At 40.9% G+C, this 14,207-nt stretch overlaps 1 long non-coding RNA gene across 1 annotated transcript; it reads left to right on the top strand.

Annotated features, from left to right (window-relative positions):
* Positions 1–6,943: 6,943 nt before the first annotated feature.
* Positions 6,944–13,294, top strand: LOC112541770 (uncharacterized). The gene is made up of 2 exons (XR_015796699.1): positions 6,944–7,053; positions 12,836–13,294. It is a non-coding gene; the product is annotated as an uncharacterized LOC112541770 (long non-coding RNA).
* The last annotated feature ends 913 nt before the right edge of the window (positions 13,295–14,207 follow it).

Below are 14,207 nucleotides of genomic sequence, written 5' to 3'. Positions count from 1 at the left end.
TGGAAGGATCACAAAAAGCAAAGAAGTTATAAAGTGACCAGCAGCTTGGTTAGTTTTACTGTATTTTAGAATCTGGGGTGAACTCAGCCCGGTTGAGGTGTTGGGGGTTCGATGTATTATCTGAACCAATTCAATAATCAGTTTAAGCCTTTTGGCTGAACTCAGCCAGAAAGTCATCAAAGGCTGCAAAGAGAGCCAATGAGATATAGTGGGAAAGGGGTTGGACCGGTACCAAGAAGAACAAGTTGTGATCCAGGAACAGAAATCTACTGTGTGACTTGGACCAGTCACTTTCTCTCAAACCAGCTAACCTCACAGGACTGGTTGTGTGGGGAAATAGAGGGGGTGGGAGCAGCGTCTATTCTGCCTTGAACATGTAGGAGACAATTTCTCCCCTTTGGAGTATTCATTAGACTGGAGACCAGGGCACACTTACACTGACGCATGAATTAATTTATTGACAATTGCAGTACTGGAGGCCAAAGTATAATGCCTGGAGACAGGTGGAATTCATGGCCCTCTTTATTGGCAAATGCAAATCAACCCTTCCATTTAATTGATTACACTATAATTACAGCTTAACAGCCTCAGTTTAATTGTTCATTACCATTATACCACTGATAACATTACCTTTATTGATTAGATCAGGTTAATGCATATTCAAATGTATGAGAGCCAGTTTGGTGGAGTGGTTAATGCACTAGGCTAGTTCTAGTCCCACCTTGGGCACAAAGCCAGTTGGGTTCAGCTGCTAATTTATTCCCAGTGGGCAGTTTGCATTCTTGTGGTGAACATTTTCACTTATCATGTCAGTGCCTTGTTATTTCAGTTGTGGATTCCAAATGCCTGCATGCTTTTGCTGAATATCCAGCATGGTCTGCTAAATCACTTACTACATTTCATTCATTCATTCATTCATTCATTCATTCATTCATTCATTCATTCATTCATTCATTATATTTATATAGCCGCCTATCTCATGAATGTTGCTTATTATTGATAATTCGGGTTCCATCTAAAATCCTCCAGAATTCCTCTTTCAAGCACTTGAAGGAATGGTGGGGTAGAAAACTAACAAAGAAACAGGTAAATGTTTGTTCAGCCCTCAGCTGGATAATTGCTGAGCTCTCCTCTTCATCTCTAAATAATTTTTTACCACTCGTCAGATTGTAGACTTTCACCAGACCTATGTGTGAATTCCCCAACAAAAGATGGTGTTCTTTTGACTTCAATGTTTCTAACCCTCTCTTGTACATAGAAATACTGCAGCCAGCCAGGGCAGACTGAAGTGGGCTGAGAAAAACCAAAACAGTTCTCCTGATTTTGGCATATCTTCACTAAATACTCTTCACAAATGACACTTTTCATTCTGTCATCAAATCTCTGTTTACATTTCATCTTCTAAACAAAATTCAACAATCTTTGGAATTTTCTTAAACATGATGAGAGCTCAAACTAGTTTCTAATAAATTAGTAGCATTCATGGCAACATCAGGATCAGGGAGAATGCTAACCCAGAATCACTGACATCTTTGAACTTACCGCTGAATGATATCTTCAATCATCAGGTTCAGTAAAGACTGAAATATTAAGGAGATACTTATATGAAGGCACCCGGGGCCGTTCATTGTTATGTACTATAAATTTTCAAGAAGATATATAATGTCAGGGGAATTTGAGTCTCAAGCTGATGCTGAAAAATTCTTTTCCCTTGTCTTGCCTGGAGACCTTCACCAGGACCTTCATAAAAATGTTAAAGGAAAGAAGAAAAGACTGAATTGATGATTTATGGATTTGGGGATTAAAACATTGAAGAGGGAAGGTAAAGAGTAAGATGGCAATTACTTGATCGAAAGAAGGGTGGAAGTCATAATTCTGTATTTTCTTTTTCTTTTTTCTTTCACTTTTTTCTTTCTTATTTTATATCTTCTCTGTTTCTTATTTTTCTTTTAATTTTTTATACTTTTATTATGTTTAAAAATTCTAATAAAAATAAATTGGAAAGAAATGCTGAAGGAAAGAATGCCAAATGAGCATTATTCTGCTCTACTTTCGCTAGTCAAATAAAACAAAATAGTACCCACATAAAAGGTCACATATATTAACAACAGACTTTTTTCTGTGTGCAGTGCAGCCTCACGTAGATCATCTATGTACAAGAGGAAGTTGTAGCTCTAAGCCTGGAAACAACAAGGAAAGAAGGAAACATAACTGAACAGATCAGAAAAAAAGATTTTTTTAAAAAGATGTGAAAGGGTGTACCAGCTACATTCATTCACCCAGAGTCACTCTGCAGTGAGATGGGCGGTGGCAAATTTGAAATATAAATAAATAAATAAATTCAGCCCTTTTTCAGTGCAAGATGGGATTTATAAATCTCATTCAGATGGTCTAGAAAATCAGATTTAAAAAAAATTAGCACATATCATTTCTTGAGCCAGCTTATGTGAACATGGATTTAATTCACTCTTCTCATGATTCCCAAAACATCTACCCAACCTTGGCTGATCTCAAAAAAATTAAACTGACTTGGACGTAGCTGATACTTGGGTCGGAGATCATCGAGAAATCCCAGGGTTGTAGATTAGGCTGGAAAAGGTGGGTTGTGATCCTGCTTCTTTAGTAGGCCAGTATGGCTTTGTAATAGCCTTTACTGATCCCCCAGAGCTTTTATAATGATACTTTTTAATAAATATACTGTTCTTCTTATATTTGATTTTGGTTTCAGGGTTCTTGTAGTTATTTAACCCACCTGGAAATGCCAGTTGTTGTGGAGATGGCCTATAAATTTAAATAATCCGATTTAAGGCCACCTCCAAACAAATTGGCAATTTTAGGTAGCTTACAACCATCATAGCTGAAAGGACATTCCAGAAAAAGGAACAGCAAAACACTTAATACTGTTGCCAAAACAAGCAAGCAAATCAATGTTGATGTGCCCATGAATTTAACAGGAACTGAACGTTGTCCCTAAACATGGACCAAAATTATGCAACTAAAATTCAGTAATGCAATTTCGGGTTCTGGACAGCCACCAATGACAGACTGGAGGTTGCACATCAGCCCTAGTCTGTGGGTTGCCAATCCTCCTGTTAAGGTAATTCCGTTTCTTTCTGATGGTAATGAATTAATCGTATCACAAATCTATATTGAAAATTCAATTTAGAATTTTAAAAACGGGCAGCACCCTTTATCCCCAATTTTCTTCTATTATCTGACTACGAAATTTTAAATACAGAAATAAAGAAAATCAATCCAAGGAATGGGAGGACAGAAGGCTTTATCCAATTGGTGAATTGTTTATTGATGGAAACTATTTGTGTTGAATATATTTTGCGGAAGAAATTACCCCAAGTTGTAGCTTGCTTTCAAATGAGATAAAAGCATTCTTTCACTCAGGAGATCTTCCATCCACACTTTTGTTTCTGTCTCAGAGCAAAGAAAAGTTTTTCTGAGACAGCAAAGTGCTAGTGGGGAGAAAGAACACAGAGCTTTCCTGATCTGATAAAATCTCGTAAATTCAAATATTCAGTGCACTGAATATAGCAGTCCTTATCACACTGTAGCCAAAAGAATTTATTCAGCAAAGAATAAATATTGCTTCCATATCTTGCTTTCTCCTTTATCAATACATAACCGATTCTCACCACCCTGGTTTAGCTGGGGAAAGACAGGCAGCTTGTGAAACATTCTTTGTTAAACAAAATCTCTGTTTAAACTTCTTCCCCATGATTCCTGGGGTCCATCAAAAGGACAAAGTTATCTTTAGTTGACGGACAGATGATCCGTCCATTTCCCTCTTTCTTTTAATTGCCATTTTGTGTTATCAGCGAGACTGGAGTCTTCCTTTAGACACATTAAGACAGCAGAGAGCTCTGCTGTCTCTTGGAACAGCTTCCTTGTTTCTGCAACACTTTCAGTTTTGGATCATATCTCTGTTTGTCTTCAGCCACCTGCAGTGAGTTAATCAGTCTCCACTCAAAAGGACCAACCAATATTTTTCTGTCCATTATAGAGTCTGGCTTGCAGAGGTCAACTGGTACTCTCTTTTCATTATTGAATGTTTCAGGTTCAGTTTCTCTATATTTTAAATATTGTGTCTGTATTTTATTCTTCTGAGACCAAAAGACACCATGGTTTGGAGCGTGTGAGGTGACACAATCCTATTTTGGAAAAGTTTCAGATTGTGATCAGTGAACACCTGGATGGTGTTGGAAAAGGTCCTCATTTTTCAAAGCATTGACGGTATTCTTGAATTGTTGAAAACCAACTGAATCCATTTTCTGCCAATGCTACTCAGAAGCCAATTAATATGAACAAGTCAAGGTCAGAAAGTTGGCAATGAATTGGTTGGCTTACAGAAAAACAAACATGACCTCTTGAAACCTCTCCTCCCACTTTAATTCTGTTATTAGGAACTCATTATTTTTGTTGATATATGAGGGCAGAGTCCTTTTTATTATCTGGGCTTAAAGAGCACGAGATCTGCTGTTTCCAGTGGGTGGGGTGTCCAACACAGGAGCTTGCTAAGGATGACATCGTTTTCTGTATCTCTGAGAAGGATCCTGGATGGATGCTGTGATATCATAGGCCAAAGTAACTCATATTACCTTTATGGAGACCAGCAGCACAATAATTGTATGGGGAAGGTTGATGTGAAACTTGTTGTTGTTGTTGTTGTTTAGTCGTTAAGTCGTGTCCGACTCTTCGTGACCCCATGAACCATATTGCGCCAGGCCTTCCTGTCCTTCACTGCCTCCCTGAGTTTGCTCAGTTTCATGCTCATTGCTTCAGTGATGCTATCTAACCATCTCATCCTCTGCCGTCCTCTTCTCCTTTTGCCTTCAATCTTTCCCAGCATCAGGGTCTTCTCCAAAGAGATCTCTCTTCGCATTAGGTGACCAAAATATCTGAGCTTGAGCTTCATTATCGATCCTTCCAATGAGCACTCAGGGTTGATTTCCTTTAAGATTGACTGGTTTGACCTCCTAGCAGTCCAGGGGACTCTCAAGAGTCTTCTCCAGCACCACAGTTCAAAGGCATCAATTCTTCGGCGCTCGGCCTTTTTTATGGTCCAGCTCTCACAGCCATACATTACTACTGGAAAAACCATAGCTTTGACTATGCGGATCTTTGTCGGCAAGGTGACGTCTCTGCTTTTTAATATGCTATCTAGGCTTGCCATAGCTTTCCTCCCAAGGAGCAAGCGTCTTTTAATTTCATGGCTGCTGTCTCCGTCTGCGGTGATCTTGGAGCCCAAATAAATGAAGTCTGTTACTGCTTCCATTTCTACCCCTTCTATTTGCCAGGAATTGATGGGTCCAGATGCCATGATCTTAGTTTTTTTAATGTTGAGTTTCAAGCCAGCTTTTGCACTCTCCTCTTTCACCCTCATCAAGAGGCTCTTTAGTTCTTCTTCACTTTCTGCCATTAGGGTGGTATCGTCCGCATATCTGAGGTTGATGTGAAACTAGACAAGCACTTTTTAGCAAGTGACTAAGGGCACTTTGCACCTGAGAAAAGGTTGCTGGTCAATAATCTGGTACAGACAAGGAATGAAGAAACAGGACAACCCAAAGTATGAAAACTTATAAAACTTGCTGAAATAGCCAGGCTTGTTGGACGACCCTCTCATCTGGACTCCTTCATTTTAGATATTGTACAATCGAGTTTCCTAACAGCCTTATTCCAAATATTTGGCTGTGTTTTGAACACAGCGTTTCATTTAGAAAATGGGGTGATGCCCCAGGAATCTAGGCCCTGCATATGACAGCTCTATTTCTAACTCAAGCTTCACTTTCCCAATGACTGTCTAGCTGCCATGATCCCTTTTAATAATCATTCCTACATCCAGAAAGTCAGAATTCAAAAGGATTTAGCCCAGTGCTGCTTCTCTGAGCCATTGTAGATCTACTGAATTTGACAGAGCTTTTTCCCGGATATCTCTACATCAAAGATTTAAACAAAACTCCACTGTGAAGCCAATCCACGTGATCTGTAGAACATCTTCTTGGAAAACCATGAATGACAACCAGTCAGGGAATGTACAAACCTGATATTTCACACCCTCCATCCTCCAGGATCCACTTTGAACGGTGAATATGTTGGAAGACTTATTTAACTGTCATAATGTAGTTCAGGGTTCTACAAAGTGGTCGATATTGACCCCCCAAGGGTCAATGGGATTATCAAAGGGGTTGTTATTGTTGTTGGTGTTATGTGTAGTACTATTAGTAACAGTACTATTTATTACATTATTTTCATATAATAAATGTTTGGGGGGTTGATGAACAATATGAAACTTCATAAAGGGGATTGATGAGCTGAAGAGTTTGGGGACCCCTGATGTAGTTCAACTTCAACACCCATAATTGATCAGAAAGACCTTTAGGCAGAGTCTACAAGTGACTGCTCTGATGGACCACTAAATGCCCTCGGTAACCTTATCAGTCTAGGGCTCTTTAAAAGTGGTCCCTGAATTGTAATTTCTAAGGTTGGCTATGGAGAAATGATTAAATCCATGAGATGGAAGCATATTAATTGTATTCCAATACTTTGATTTCATTTTAATGATTGAAATGAAATCATAGTTTGCTTCTTTCCTGGCCCCAACTACTTTTTGGATAGTGGCCCATAGCACATCCAGGCCCAGCCTGAAAGAAGATATGGATGCCTGGAAAAAATCTCCATTCATTTCCATTCAGATCCACTGATGAGATTCATCAGGAGATCAGTTCATCATCTTTCCAGTGAAAACTAGCTGTAAAGAAGAGGAAGAAGGCACTCCATGTAGAAGCTGAACTCCATGGAGAATGGATAGGATTACATGTAAGTTATAAGCTCCTGGACATTCCCAGTTAAAAGTCTTTTGACCCATGCCTGGTGATCAAAGCTCAGGAGGCTTGGTGCCAAGGCTTGTATTCTGAAGTGGAACATAGCAGAGGTTGGGGTATAAATAAGAACATTCTTAACTAAAGTTACCAGAAGAAATCCAAAGTTTCATTTCTGTTTCACGGACAGCTTTTACATATTGCCAGTTTTCTCACGAGGAAGGTAAATATGAAACCACCTTAATCTGCATTGCTGTAAGGCTACTTTCCACACATGAATCTTTAACCCTGGATTACCCAGGAAGGACAGACACTCAACAGCTAACGTGTTGTGTCTATGTGCATCTGTTTTCTACCCTCCCTCTTGTTGTGTCTTTGTATTTATGTCCAGGTGTGCAATGGAAGGGTTCCATATACTCTGCTCTAAATCACTGATCAGAAGGGAAAGGGGAGGCTTTGATCAAAGTCATTCGCAATCCAAGTCCTTCTCCAGCTGCCTCTTCCATAGAGATAAATTGGAAGGGTGGGGGGAACATTCCTGATTTCTCTCTCTCTCTCTCTCTCTCTCTCTCTCTCTCTGCAGCCACTGGCCAGGTCTGGCCCATTTTCCAACTCAATCTTTCTTCTGCTCATTTCTCCTCCATAACTAAATTTGGTCCTGCCCTGTTCAGTTTTTGGAAAGTTATCCAGCTGATAGACAGACAGACAGACAGATGGACAAAGTCCCAGCACTGTTCATGCCATTCTTTTTTTCTTCCTGGGGGGGGGATGTCAAAAGGATGGTTTCAATCCCAGGATCTACACACACTGAGATGGATTAAGGGAACCATCTGGAATTAGTAACAAGGAGAAAAGTTCATTGATTAATTAGAAGGTGAAATTCAGAAGCTTCAGGCTGCCAGCAATAGATGGAACCATTGGGTTTCATCAATGCACAAACTGGCCACTGAACACAAGTCAAATTGGTTTATTATCATTTTCTGAGAGGTGTCAATGGAGTTCAGGGGAATCAGAATATTTACCCCTCTTCTATTTCTAATTTCTGCAGGTTCTTGGAGGCCTCCGCCATGCTCACCTCCAAGATCTCATTGCTTGTCTCTTTGGCTGTTCTTCTTGGGGTTCTGCTGGTGCAGCCCAGCAAAGGGCAAACCTGGGCAGACTTCAAACGAAAGCACGTAGATCCCAACCATCCCTCCCCAGATAGCAACCTTAATCTATTTTGTGAACGGAGGATGAGGAATCAAGGCATGACTAGATATCACTGCAAATACAGAAACACTTTCATCCATGAGCAACCCAACGTTATTCAGCAAGTGTGCCAGGGCTCTGGGACTCCAGCAGGTTCTTTCACAAAAAGCATATTTCGTTATGGTATGACTGATTGTCATTTTACAGGTGGCACTCCTCCTAACCACTGCCAATATCATGGTGTCCCAAAATTCCTACGCATAGTTGTAAAGTGTGATCCATTTGTAATGGCACCAATTCACCTTGACCAGATCGTTCCATAAGCAGAGAGCGGAATGCTCACTTCCCATTTCCTCAAGAAAGTATCCAGGAACTGTGGATCAAGAATTCAACTCTATATTGCATTATCTGTTTGCTTGAATCTTCATCTGAAATTAAATGTATTTTAAAGAAAATTCTCCCTTCAAACTGAACTAGAACTGCAGGGCTAAGACAAGTAGCCATGGGCTTTGAAGTTACAGGTCTCCTTGCTTTCGTTTCCATGTGCTTCATAGTGAGGAAGACAGCTGTCCTTTTTTTCCTCTTCTCTCAAACTTCTGAAAATTAATCAGGGGATAAACTTGAACCTAAGTGGCAGTAGAGTTATAGCTACATATATGTATCTGCAGACTCTATTAATAAAGTGGTTTCTTGTAAATACAAACTGTTGATGTGTCTAACCTAGGCTCAGGTTGTGACCTGTACACTTTCCTTCTTCTCCATTCTCAAAGCATCTTAGTGGGGCCATACTATAACCTTGGAGGTCAGCCAGGACTTTGGAGTGCCACAAGGAATCACCTCATGGATCCACGTGAAGCTTCTTTAAGACTTCCACCCAACACTTTGGAGTGCCACCAGAAATTCTCCTTGTAGGTCTCTATTCAGGCTCTTGAACTTCTACCCAACATTTGGAGGCTCTGAGAGAACCCCTCAGAACATTGGAATGCCCTCTTGGCTTCCCAGTTAATTACTAAATTGGCTCCTTTGGGTTCCCCTGAATTTTTTGACTCAAGTTTCCCATCCTCACACTCTTGCAGAATGGCCATGTCCTACTCATACATCCAGATTATGCTCTCCTTTGTTCTATTTAAGACTAGGCAGAGCTGAACCTGGTTAGTGCTTAGTTGCAGGTCACCAGGAAATGCCAGGGGTGTAGGGTGGACTGGGAAGGAAACAAAAGAAAAGAAAAAAATCTCAGAGGAAGACAATGACTGTCACTATATACGGATGTGCCCGCTTAGGTTGGCTTTGGAAGAAGTCCATGGGCTCTAGCAGATTGCTGTAGGGAAGAAAGTCTTATAATAAACTATTCTAAAACAAAACATATCATTTTCTCTAAGGGACTTAGACAGTGCAAAGTTCAATGGCAGATGAACAGTAATAATATACCCAGGTTTCATATATCCTGGCATAGTAATCTCTTTGAAGTTAATTGCTTAATGGGGAAAAACCTTCTGCCCACTGTGCAAGACCAATTTCTGGAAAAGGGAGGGACTTTTTACAAACTATCAAATTGCTAATGCAATATGTCAGATGCAAAAATAGTGGCCAATTCCTCTGCAAACTTAGTTCTCCTTCCTTCAGGGCAGTGGACTTCACTCTAGGGAATGCACAGCTCTTCCTCAGTTCCTTGATTCTTTGATTCCTTGATTCCTTTTCTTCTTTCCTTCTGAACCCTTATAGACTTAATTAGATGGAGCTTCAATATTTTTATTACTGTGAAATAAATAATTTCATAAAATAAATGTTGCCAGTGGCCATGCGCAAAATAATCGTCATGCAACTGCATGCATTTGTATCAAATGCAAAAACAGCAGCCAACTCATTTGCAAACCTCTTTCAGGGTAATAGACTTCATGCTAGGCAATATGTGAGACTGACTTCATTCTTCGGTTCCTTTTCCTCTTCCCTTCCGGGCCCTTTAGAGCTGCTGAATTCACTGGGGCTTCCTCCCAGATATCTCTGCATCACAGATTGAAACAAAACTCCATTGTGGAACCAATGCATGTGATCGATACCACATCTGCTGGGAAAACCACAGGCATGGATGCTAACAAATCAGAAAATACAAAAACTTAGTTTTCATATGCTTCATTCTCCAGGATCCACTTTGAGCTGTGAAGAAGTTGGAGGACTTACTTATTTGGTTGCTCTAAATGGATTTCATAAGGATCTCTAGGCAGCGCTTAAGAGTGACCAGCTTCATGAGACACTCAAAAGCCATGGGTACTCTTAAAAGCCTAGGGCTCTTTTAAAAGTGGCCCCCAAATTGTAATTTCTAAGGTTGAATGGGGAAAAATGATTAAATCCACAGGTTGGAATCATATTCACTGTATTACATTAATTTGATTTCATTTTGATTAGACTGAAATTGAAATGAAATTATATTTTGATTGTCTCCTGGACCCATCTACTTTTTGGAGGGTAGCCACTGACACATCACCCAAATGGGTATATGAGGACTGTATGCAGTCCTCAGCTGGATGGAAGATCTGGATCCCTGGAATAGAGTCTTGTATTTGGACCACAGTGATTTCCATTCCGATCCACCATCTCTTACAAGATTCACCAGATGATCAGTTGATCATCCTTCCAGCAGAAACCAGCTGTAGAAACCAAATTCCTTGAAGAAAGGATGGAATAAAATGTAAATTATAAGCTCCTAGACATACCCACTGTGGGGTTCTTTGGAAGGCATCTTGAAATGCCCATTGATGTTGTGCATTCATTCTGCAAAGCAATCCCTCCTTCTCTTTGCTAGATCTGTGGCACATCTGTAATGCAACTCCTGTGAATTGCAGACTCCCTCCAGCCATGAAGCCAGCCAACCCTGTTGGCCTTTGCAACGCCCAAATTCTTGTTTGGCCTTGGTGCCATTTGAATGCAGCAAATTCCAGTAAACTTTCAATGCCAGCACTGAGAGCAATAAAGATAATAGGGAGAATTACTTAAGAGTCTCTTGACCCATGCACAGTGATAAAAGCTCAGGACGCTTGGTGTCAAGGCTTGTATTCTGAGTTGAAACACAGCAGAGCTCCAGGTATAAAAGAGAACTCTTTAAACTAAATTTACCAGAAGAAATCCAAACTTTTGTTTCTCTCCCAAGGACTACTTTTACACAAGTGGATGATTTTCTCACCAGGAAGGTAAATATGAAACCACTTTAATCTTCATTGCTCTGAGGCTATTTTCCACACATGCATTTTGAACCTGGGTTACCCAGGAGGGACAGATACCCAAAAGCTAATGTGTTGTGTCTATGTGCATCTGGTTTCTCTCCTCCCTCCTGTTGTGTCTCTGTATTTATGTCTAGGGGTGCAATGGAAGGTCTGCATATCCTCTGCTCTGGATCGCTGATCAGAAAAGGGGAGGCTTTGAATGAAGTCATTCATATTCCAAGTCATTGCCCAGCTGCCTCTTCCACAGGGATGAATGGGGGGAGGGCATTCCTGATTTGTCCCGTTTCCCAACTCAATCTTTCTTCTGGTCACATTTCCTCCATAACTAAATTTGGTCCTGCCCTGTTCAATTTTTGGAAAGTTATCCAGCTGATAGACAGACAGACAGACAGACAGACAGACAGATGGACAGAGTCCCAGCACCATTCATGTAATTCTTCTTTTCTTCCTGGGGGGAAGGATGTGAAGGGATGATTTCAATCCCAGGATTTACACATACTGAGATGGATTAAGGGAACCATCTGGCATTAATGGCAAGGAGAAGAATTCATTGATTAATCAGATTGGATTCCATGACAACTAGCAATAGATTGTCTTTTCTGGCAAACATCCCAATGTTCTCTGCCACTGAACACAATGGGAAGGACTTTTTATTAACATCAAAATAACCACAGAGACATCAGATGTTAACTATAATGCAGACTGTATTTCAAATGGAAGTCTTGGATACCAGCATCAACTGCCTAGTCATCTGGAAAGATCTGATACAGGATTTCCAGACACAACTGCTCTTCTGGGGGAGACACCCTTTGCAGACAAAAGGATTTATTTATTTATTTATTTATTTATTTATTTATTTAGGCAGCTTTTTTGCACACTGAAGGTGAGATGCTACCTGACTTCATTTAGTCTATGTCACTGATGACTATTTTGGATTTTGTGATTCTACAAATCCTTTCCTATAACAATTCCAGGTAGATTAACTTTTACCATCCTGGCAGTGTAGAGAGTAAAGGAGCTGACCTCAACAGAGATATGCAGGAACCATTACATAGGCAAAAAGGGCAAAAGTGTTTTTTAAGTCCAGAACTACAAGATAACCTTGGGAAGCACATCTGGCAACACCTCCCTAATTCACAGGAGTGGGAGGAGGTCCAGCACAATCAGCCTAGCAAGATTCTGTTCTTAGAGCCAATCTCAATCAACGTTGTCTTAGACTTCCTGTGGAGTCGTTTTCCTGCTCTGGTCTACTTTGTTGGGCTGATGGGAAGCATCCATTACCTATTCCTGACCTGAGGACACAGAAATTGCACACTTCCCAAATGAGAAAGCATATCAGACTCTCTTGCTCAAAAGAAAGGAAATTGCCCCTTTAATGTCAACCCTACGAGGCAGATCAGACCAAGAAACAGATTCCATGAAAGATTAAAAACTACTTTTATGGAGACTGGCTCTAGTAACATAATCTGGGAAAACAGATTGGGCTTCTCCTTTCTTCTTCTTTCATATTCATGTGAATTAGGGAAGTGTCTCCCTGAGACGTTTTCATAATCCTCTCCCAATGTTTGGACTCAAGCCATGTTTCCCTTTTTCTTACAGGTAACAGATCTTCCTTCTGTCTCTTTGCTCTCTAGAATTAACAGGCTGAAAATCACGCACTTGTGCCAATCACAAAATTGGTACGACAAGATCCAAATATTTCACCACCACCACAACCTCCAGGTGGTTACATTTTTACAGGCACCAATTCCCACAAAAACATATAGAGCACTCTCAAGAAATAGGAGGCTAACAAGATAACTTCCGTGTAAGATCCTGTTCAAAGCTTGGAAAGCAACAGTTGAATCTATTTAGAACACTTGGGGTTGAGGGCCTCAGTGGGAAATACTACTGATAAGAACAGGTTTTACTCCCACCAAATCCTGGATGGCTTTTATTAAGATTGGCTCTAGTAACATAATCTGACAATTCTAATTGGGCTTCCCCTCATCCTTATACCCATGTGAATTAGGGTGGTGCCTGCCCTAACCCTAACCCTAACCCTAACCCTAACCCTAACCCTAACCCTAACCCTAACCCTAACCCTAACCCTAACCCTAACCCTAACCCTAACCCTAACCCTAACCCTAACCCTAACCCTAACCCTAACCCTAACCCTAAGATTCTGTCCAATGTTTGGAAAACAATAGCTCATTCTTTTTACATTTGAGGTTGAGGGCTTCAGTGGAAAACACTACTGATAAGAACAGGTTTTAGTCCCACCAAAAACCTGGATGGGATAGCACCTTACTAGTCATTTCCTTCCAGAGTTTAGCACTAGCCCTTGGTATCTCCTTTAGCTTTTGTCTGTCCATCTGAAGCTGGGCCTGGGCCTGGGCCTGGGCCTGGGCCTGGGCCTGGGCCTGGGCCTGGGCCTGTGTGAGAAGTCCTATGAAGAGCACTGAGCTATGAGTTCCATGCATATACCCCCTTCTCTTTGATTTTATGGAGCCAACATTATAGCTGGACTGGCACAAGATACCCTCTGACAACACAGAATGATGTCATGCTCTTTATGGGGACACATATCCCTCCCACCCCCACCCCTGCCCTGGATACCTGAAGGTGAAATTCAGAAGTTTCAGGCTGCCAGCAATAGATGGAACCATTGGGTTTCATCAGTGCACAAACTGACCACTGTATGCAAGTCAAACTGGTCTATTATCATTTTCTGAGAGATGTCAATGGAGTACAGGGGAATCAGAATATTTACCCCTCTTCTATTTCTAATCTCTGCAGATTCCTTGAGTCCCCTGCCATGCTCACCTCCAAGATCTCATTGCTTGTCTCTTTGGCTGTTCTTCTTGGGGTTCTGGTGGTGCAGCCCAGCCAAGGGCAAACCTGGGCAAATTTCCAACGAAAGCACATTGATTACCCCAAAAGCAAAGCTCCCAACCCCAATGCCTATTGCAACCGGCTGATGAAGATGCGA

Source organism: Python bivittatus, unplaced genomic scaffold (assembly GCF_059951505.1).
Source record: "Python bivittatus isolate LINGU-HERP-01145 unplaced genomic scaffold, Pbiv_v1 ctg000430_np1212, whole genome shotgun sequence".
NCBI lineage: Eukaryota > Metazoa > Chordata > Lepidosauria > Squamata > Pythonidae > Python > Python bivittatus.
Note: the sequence above shows the minus strand (reverse complement) of the source record. Positions and strands in the feature narration are given on the sequence as shown.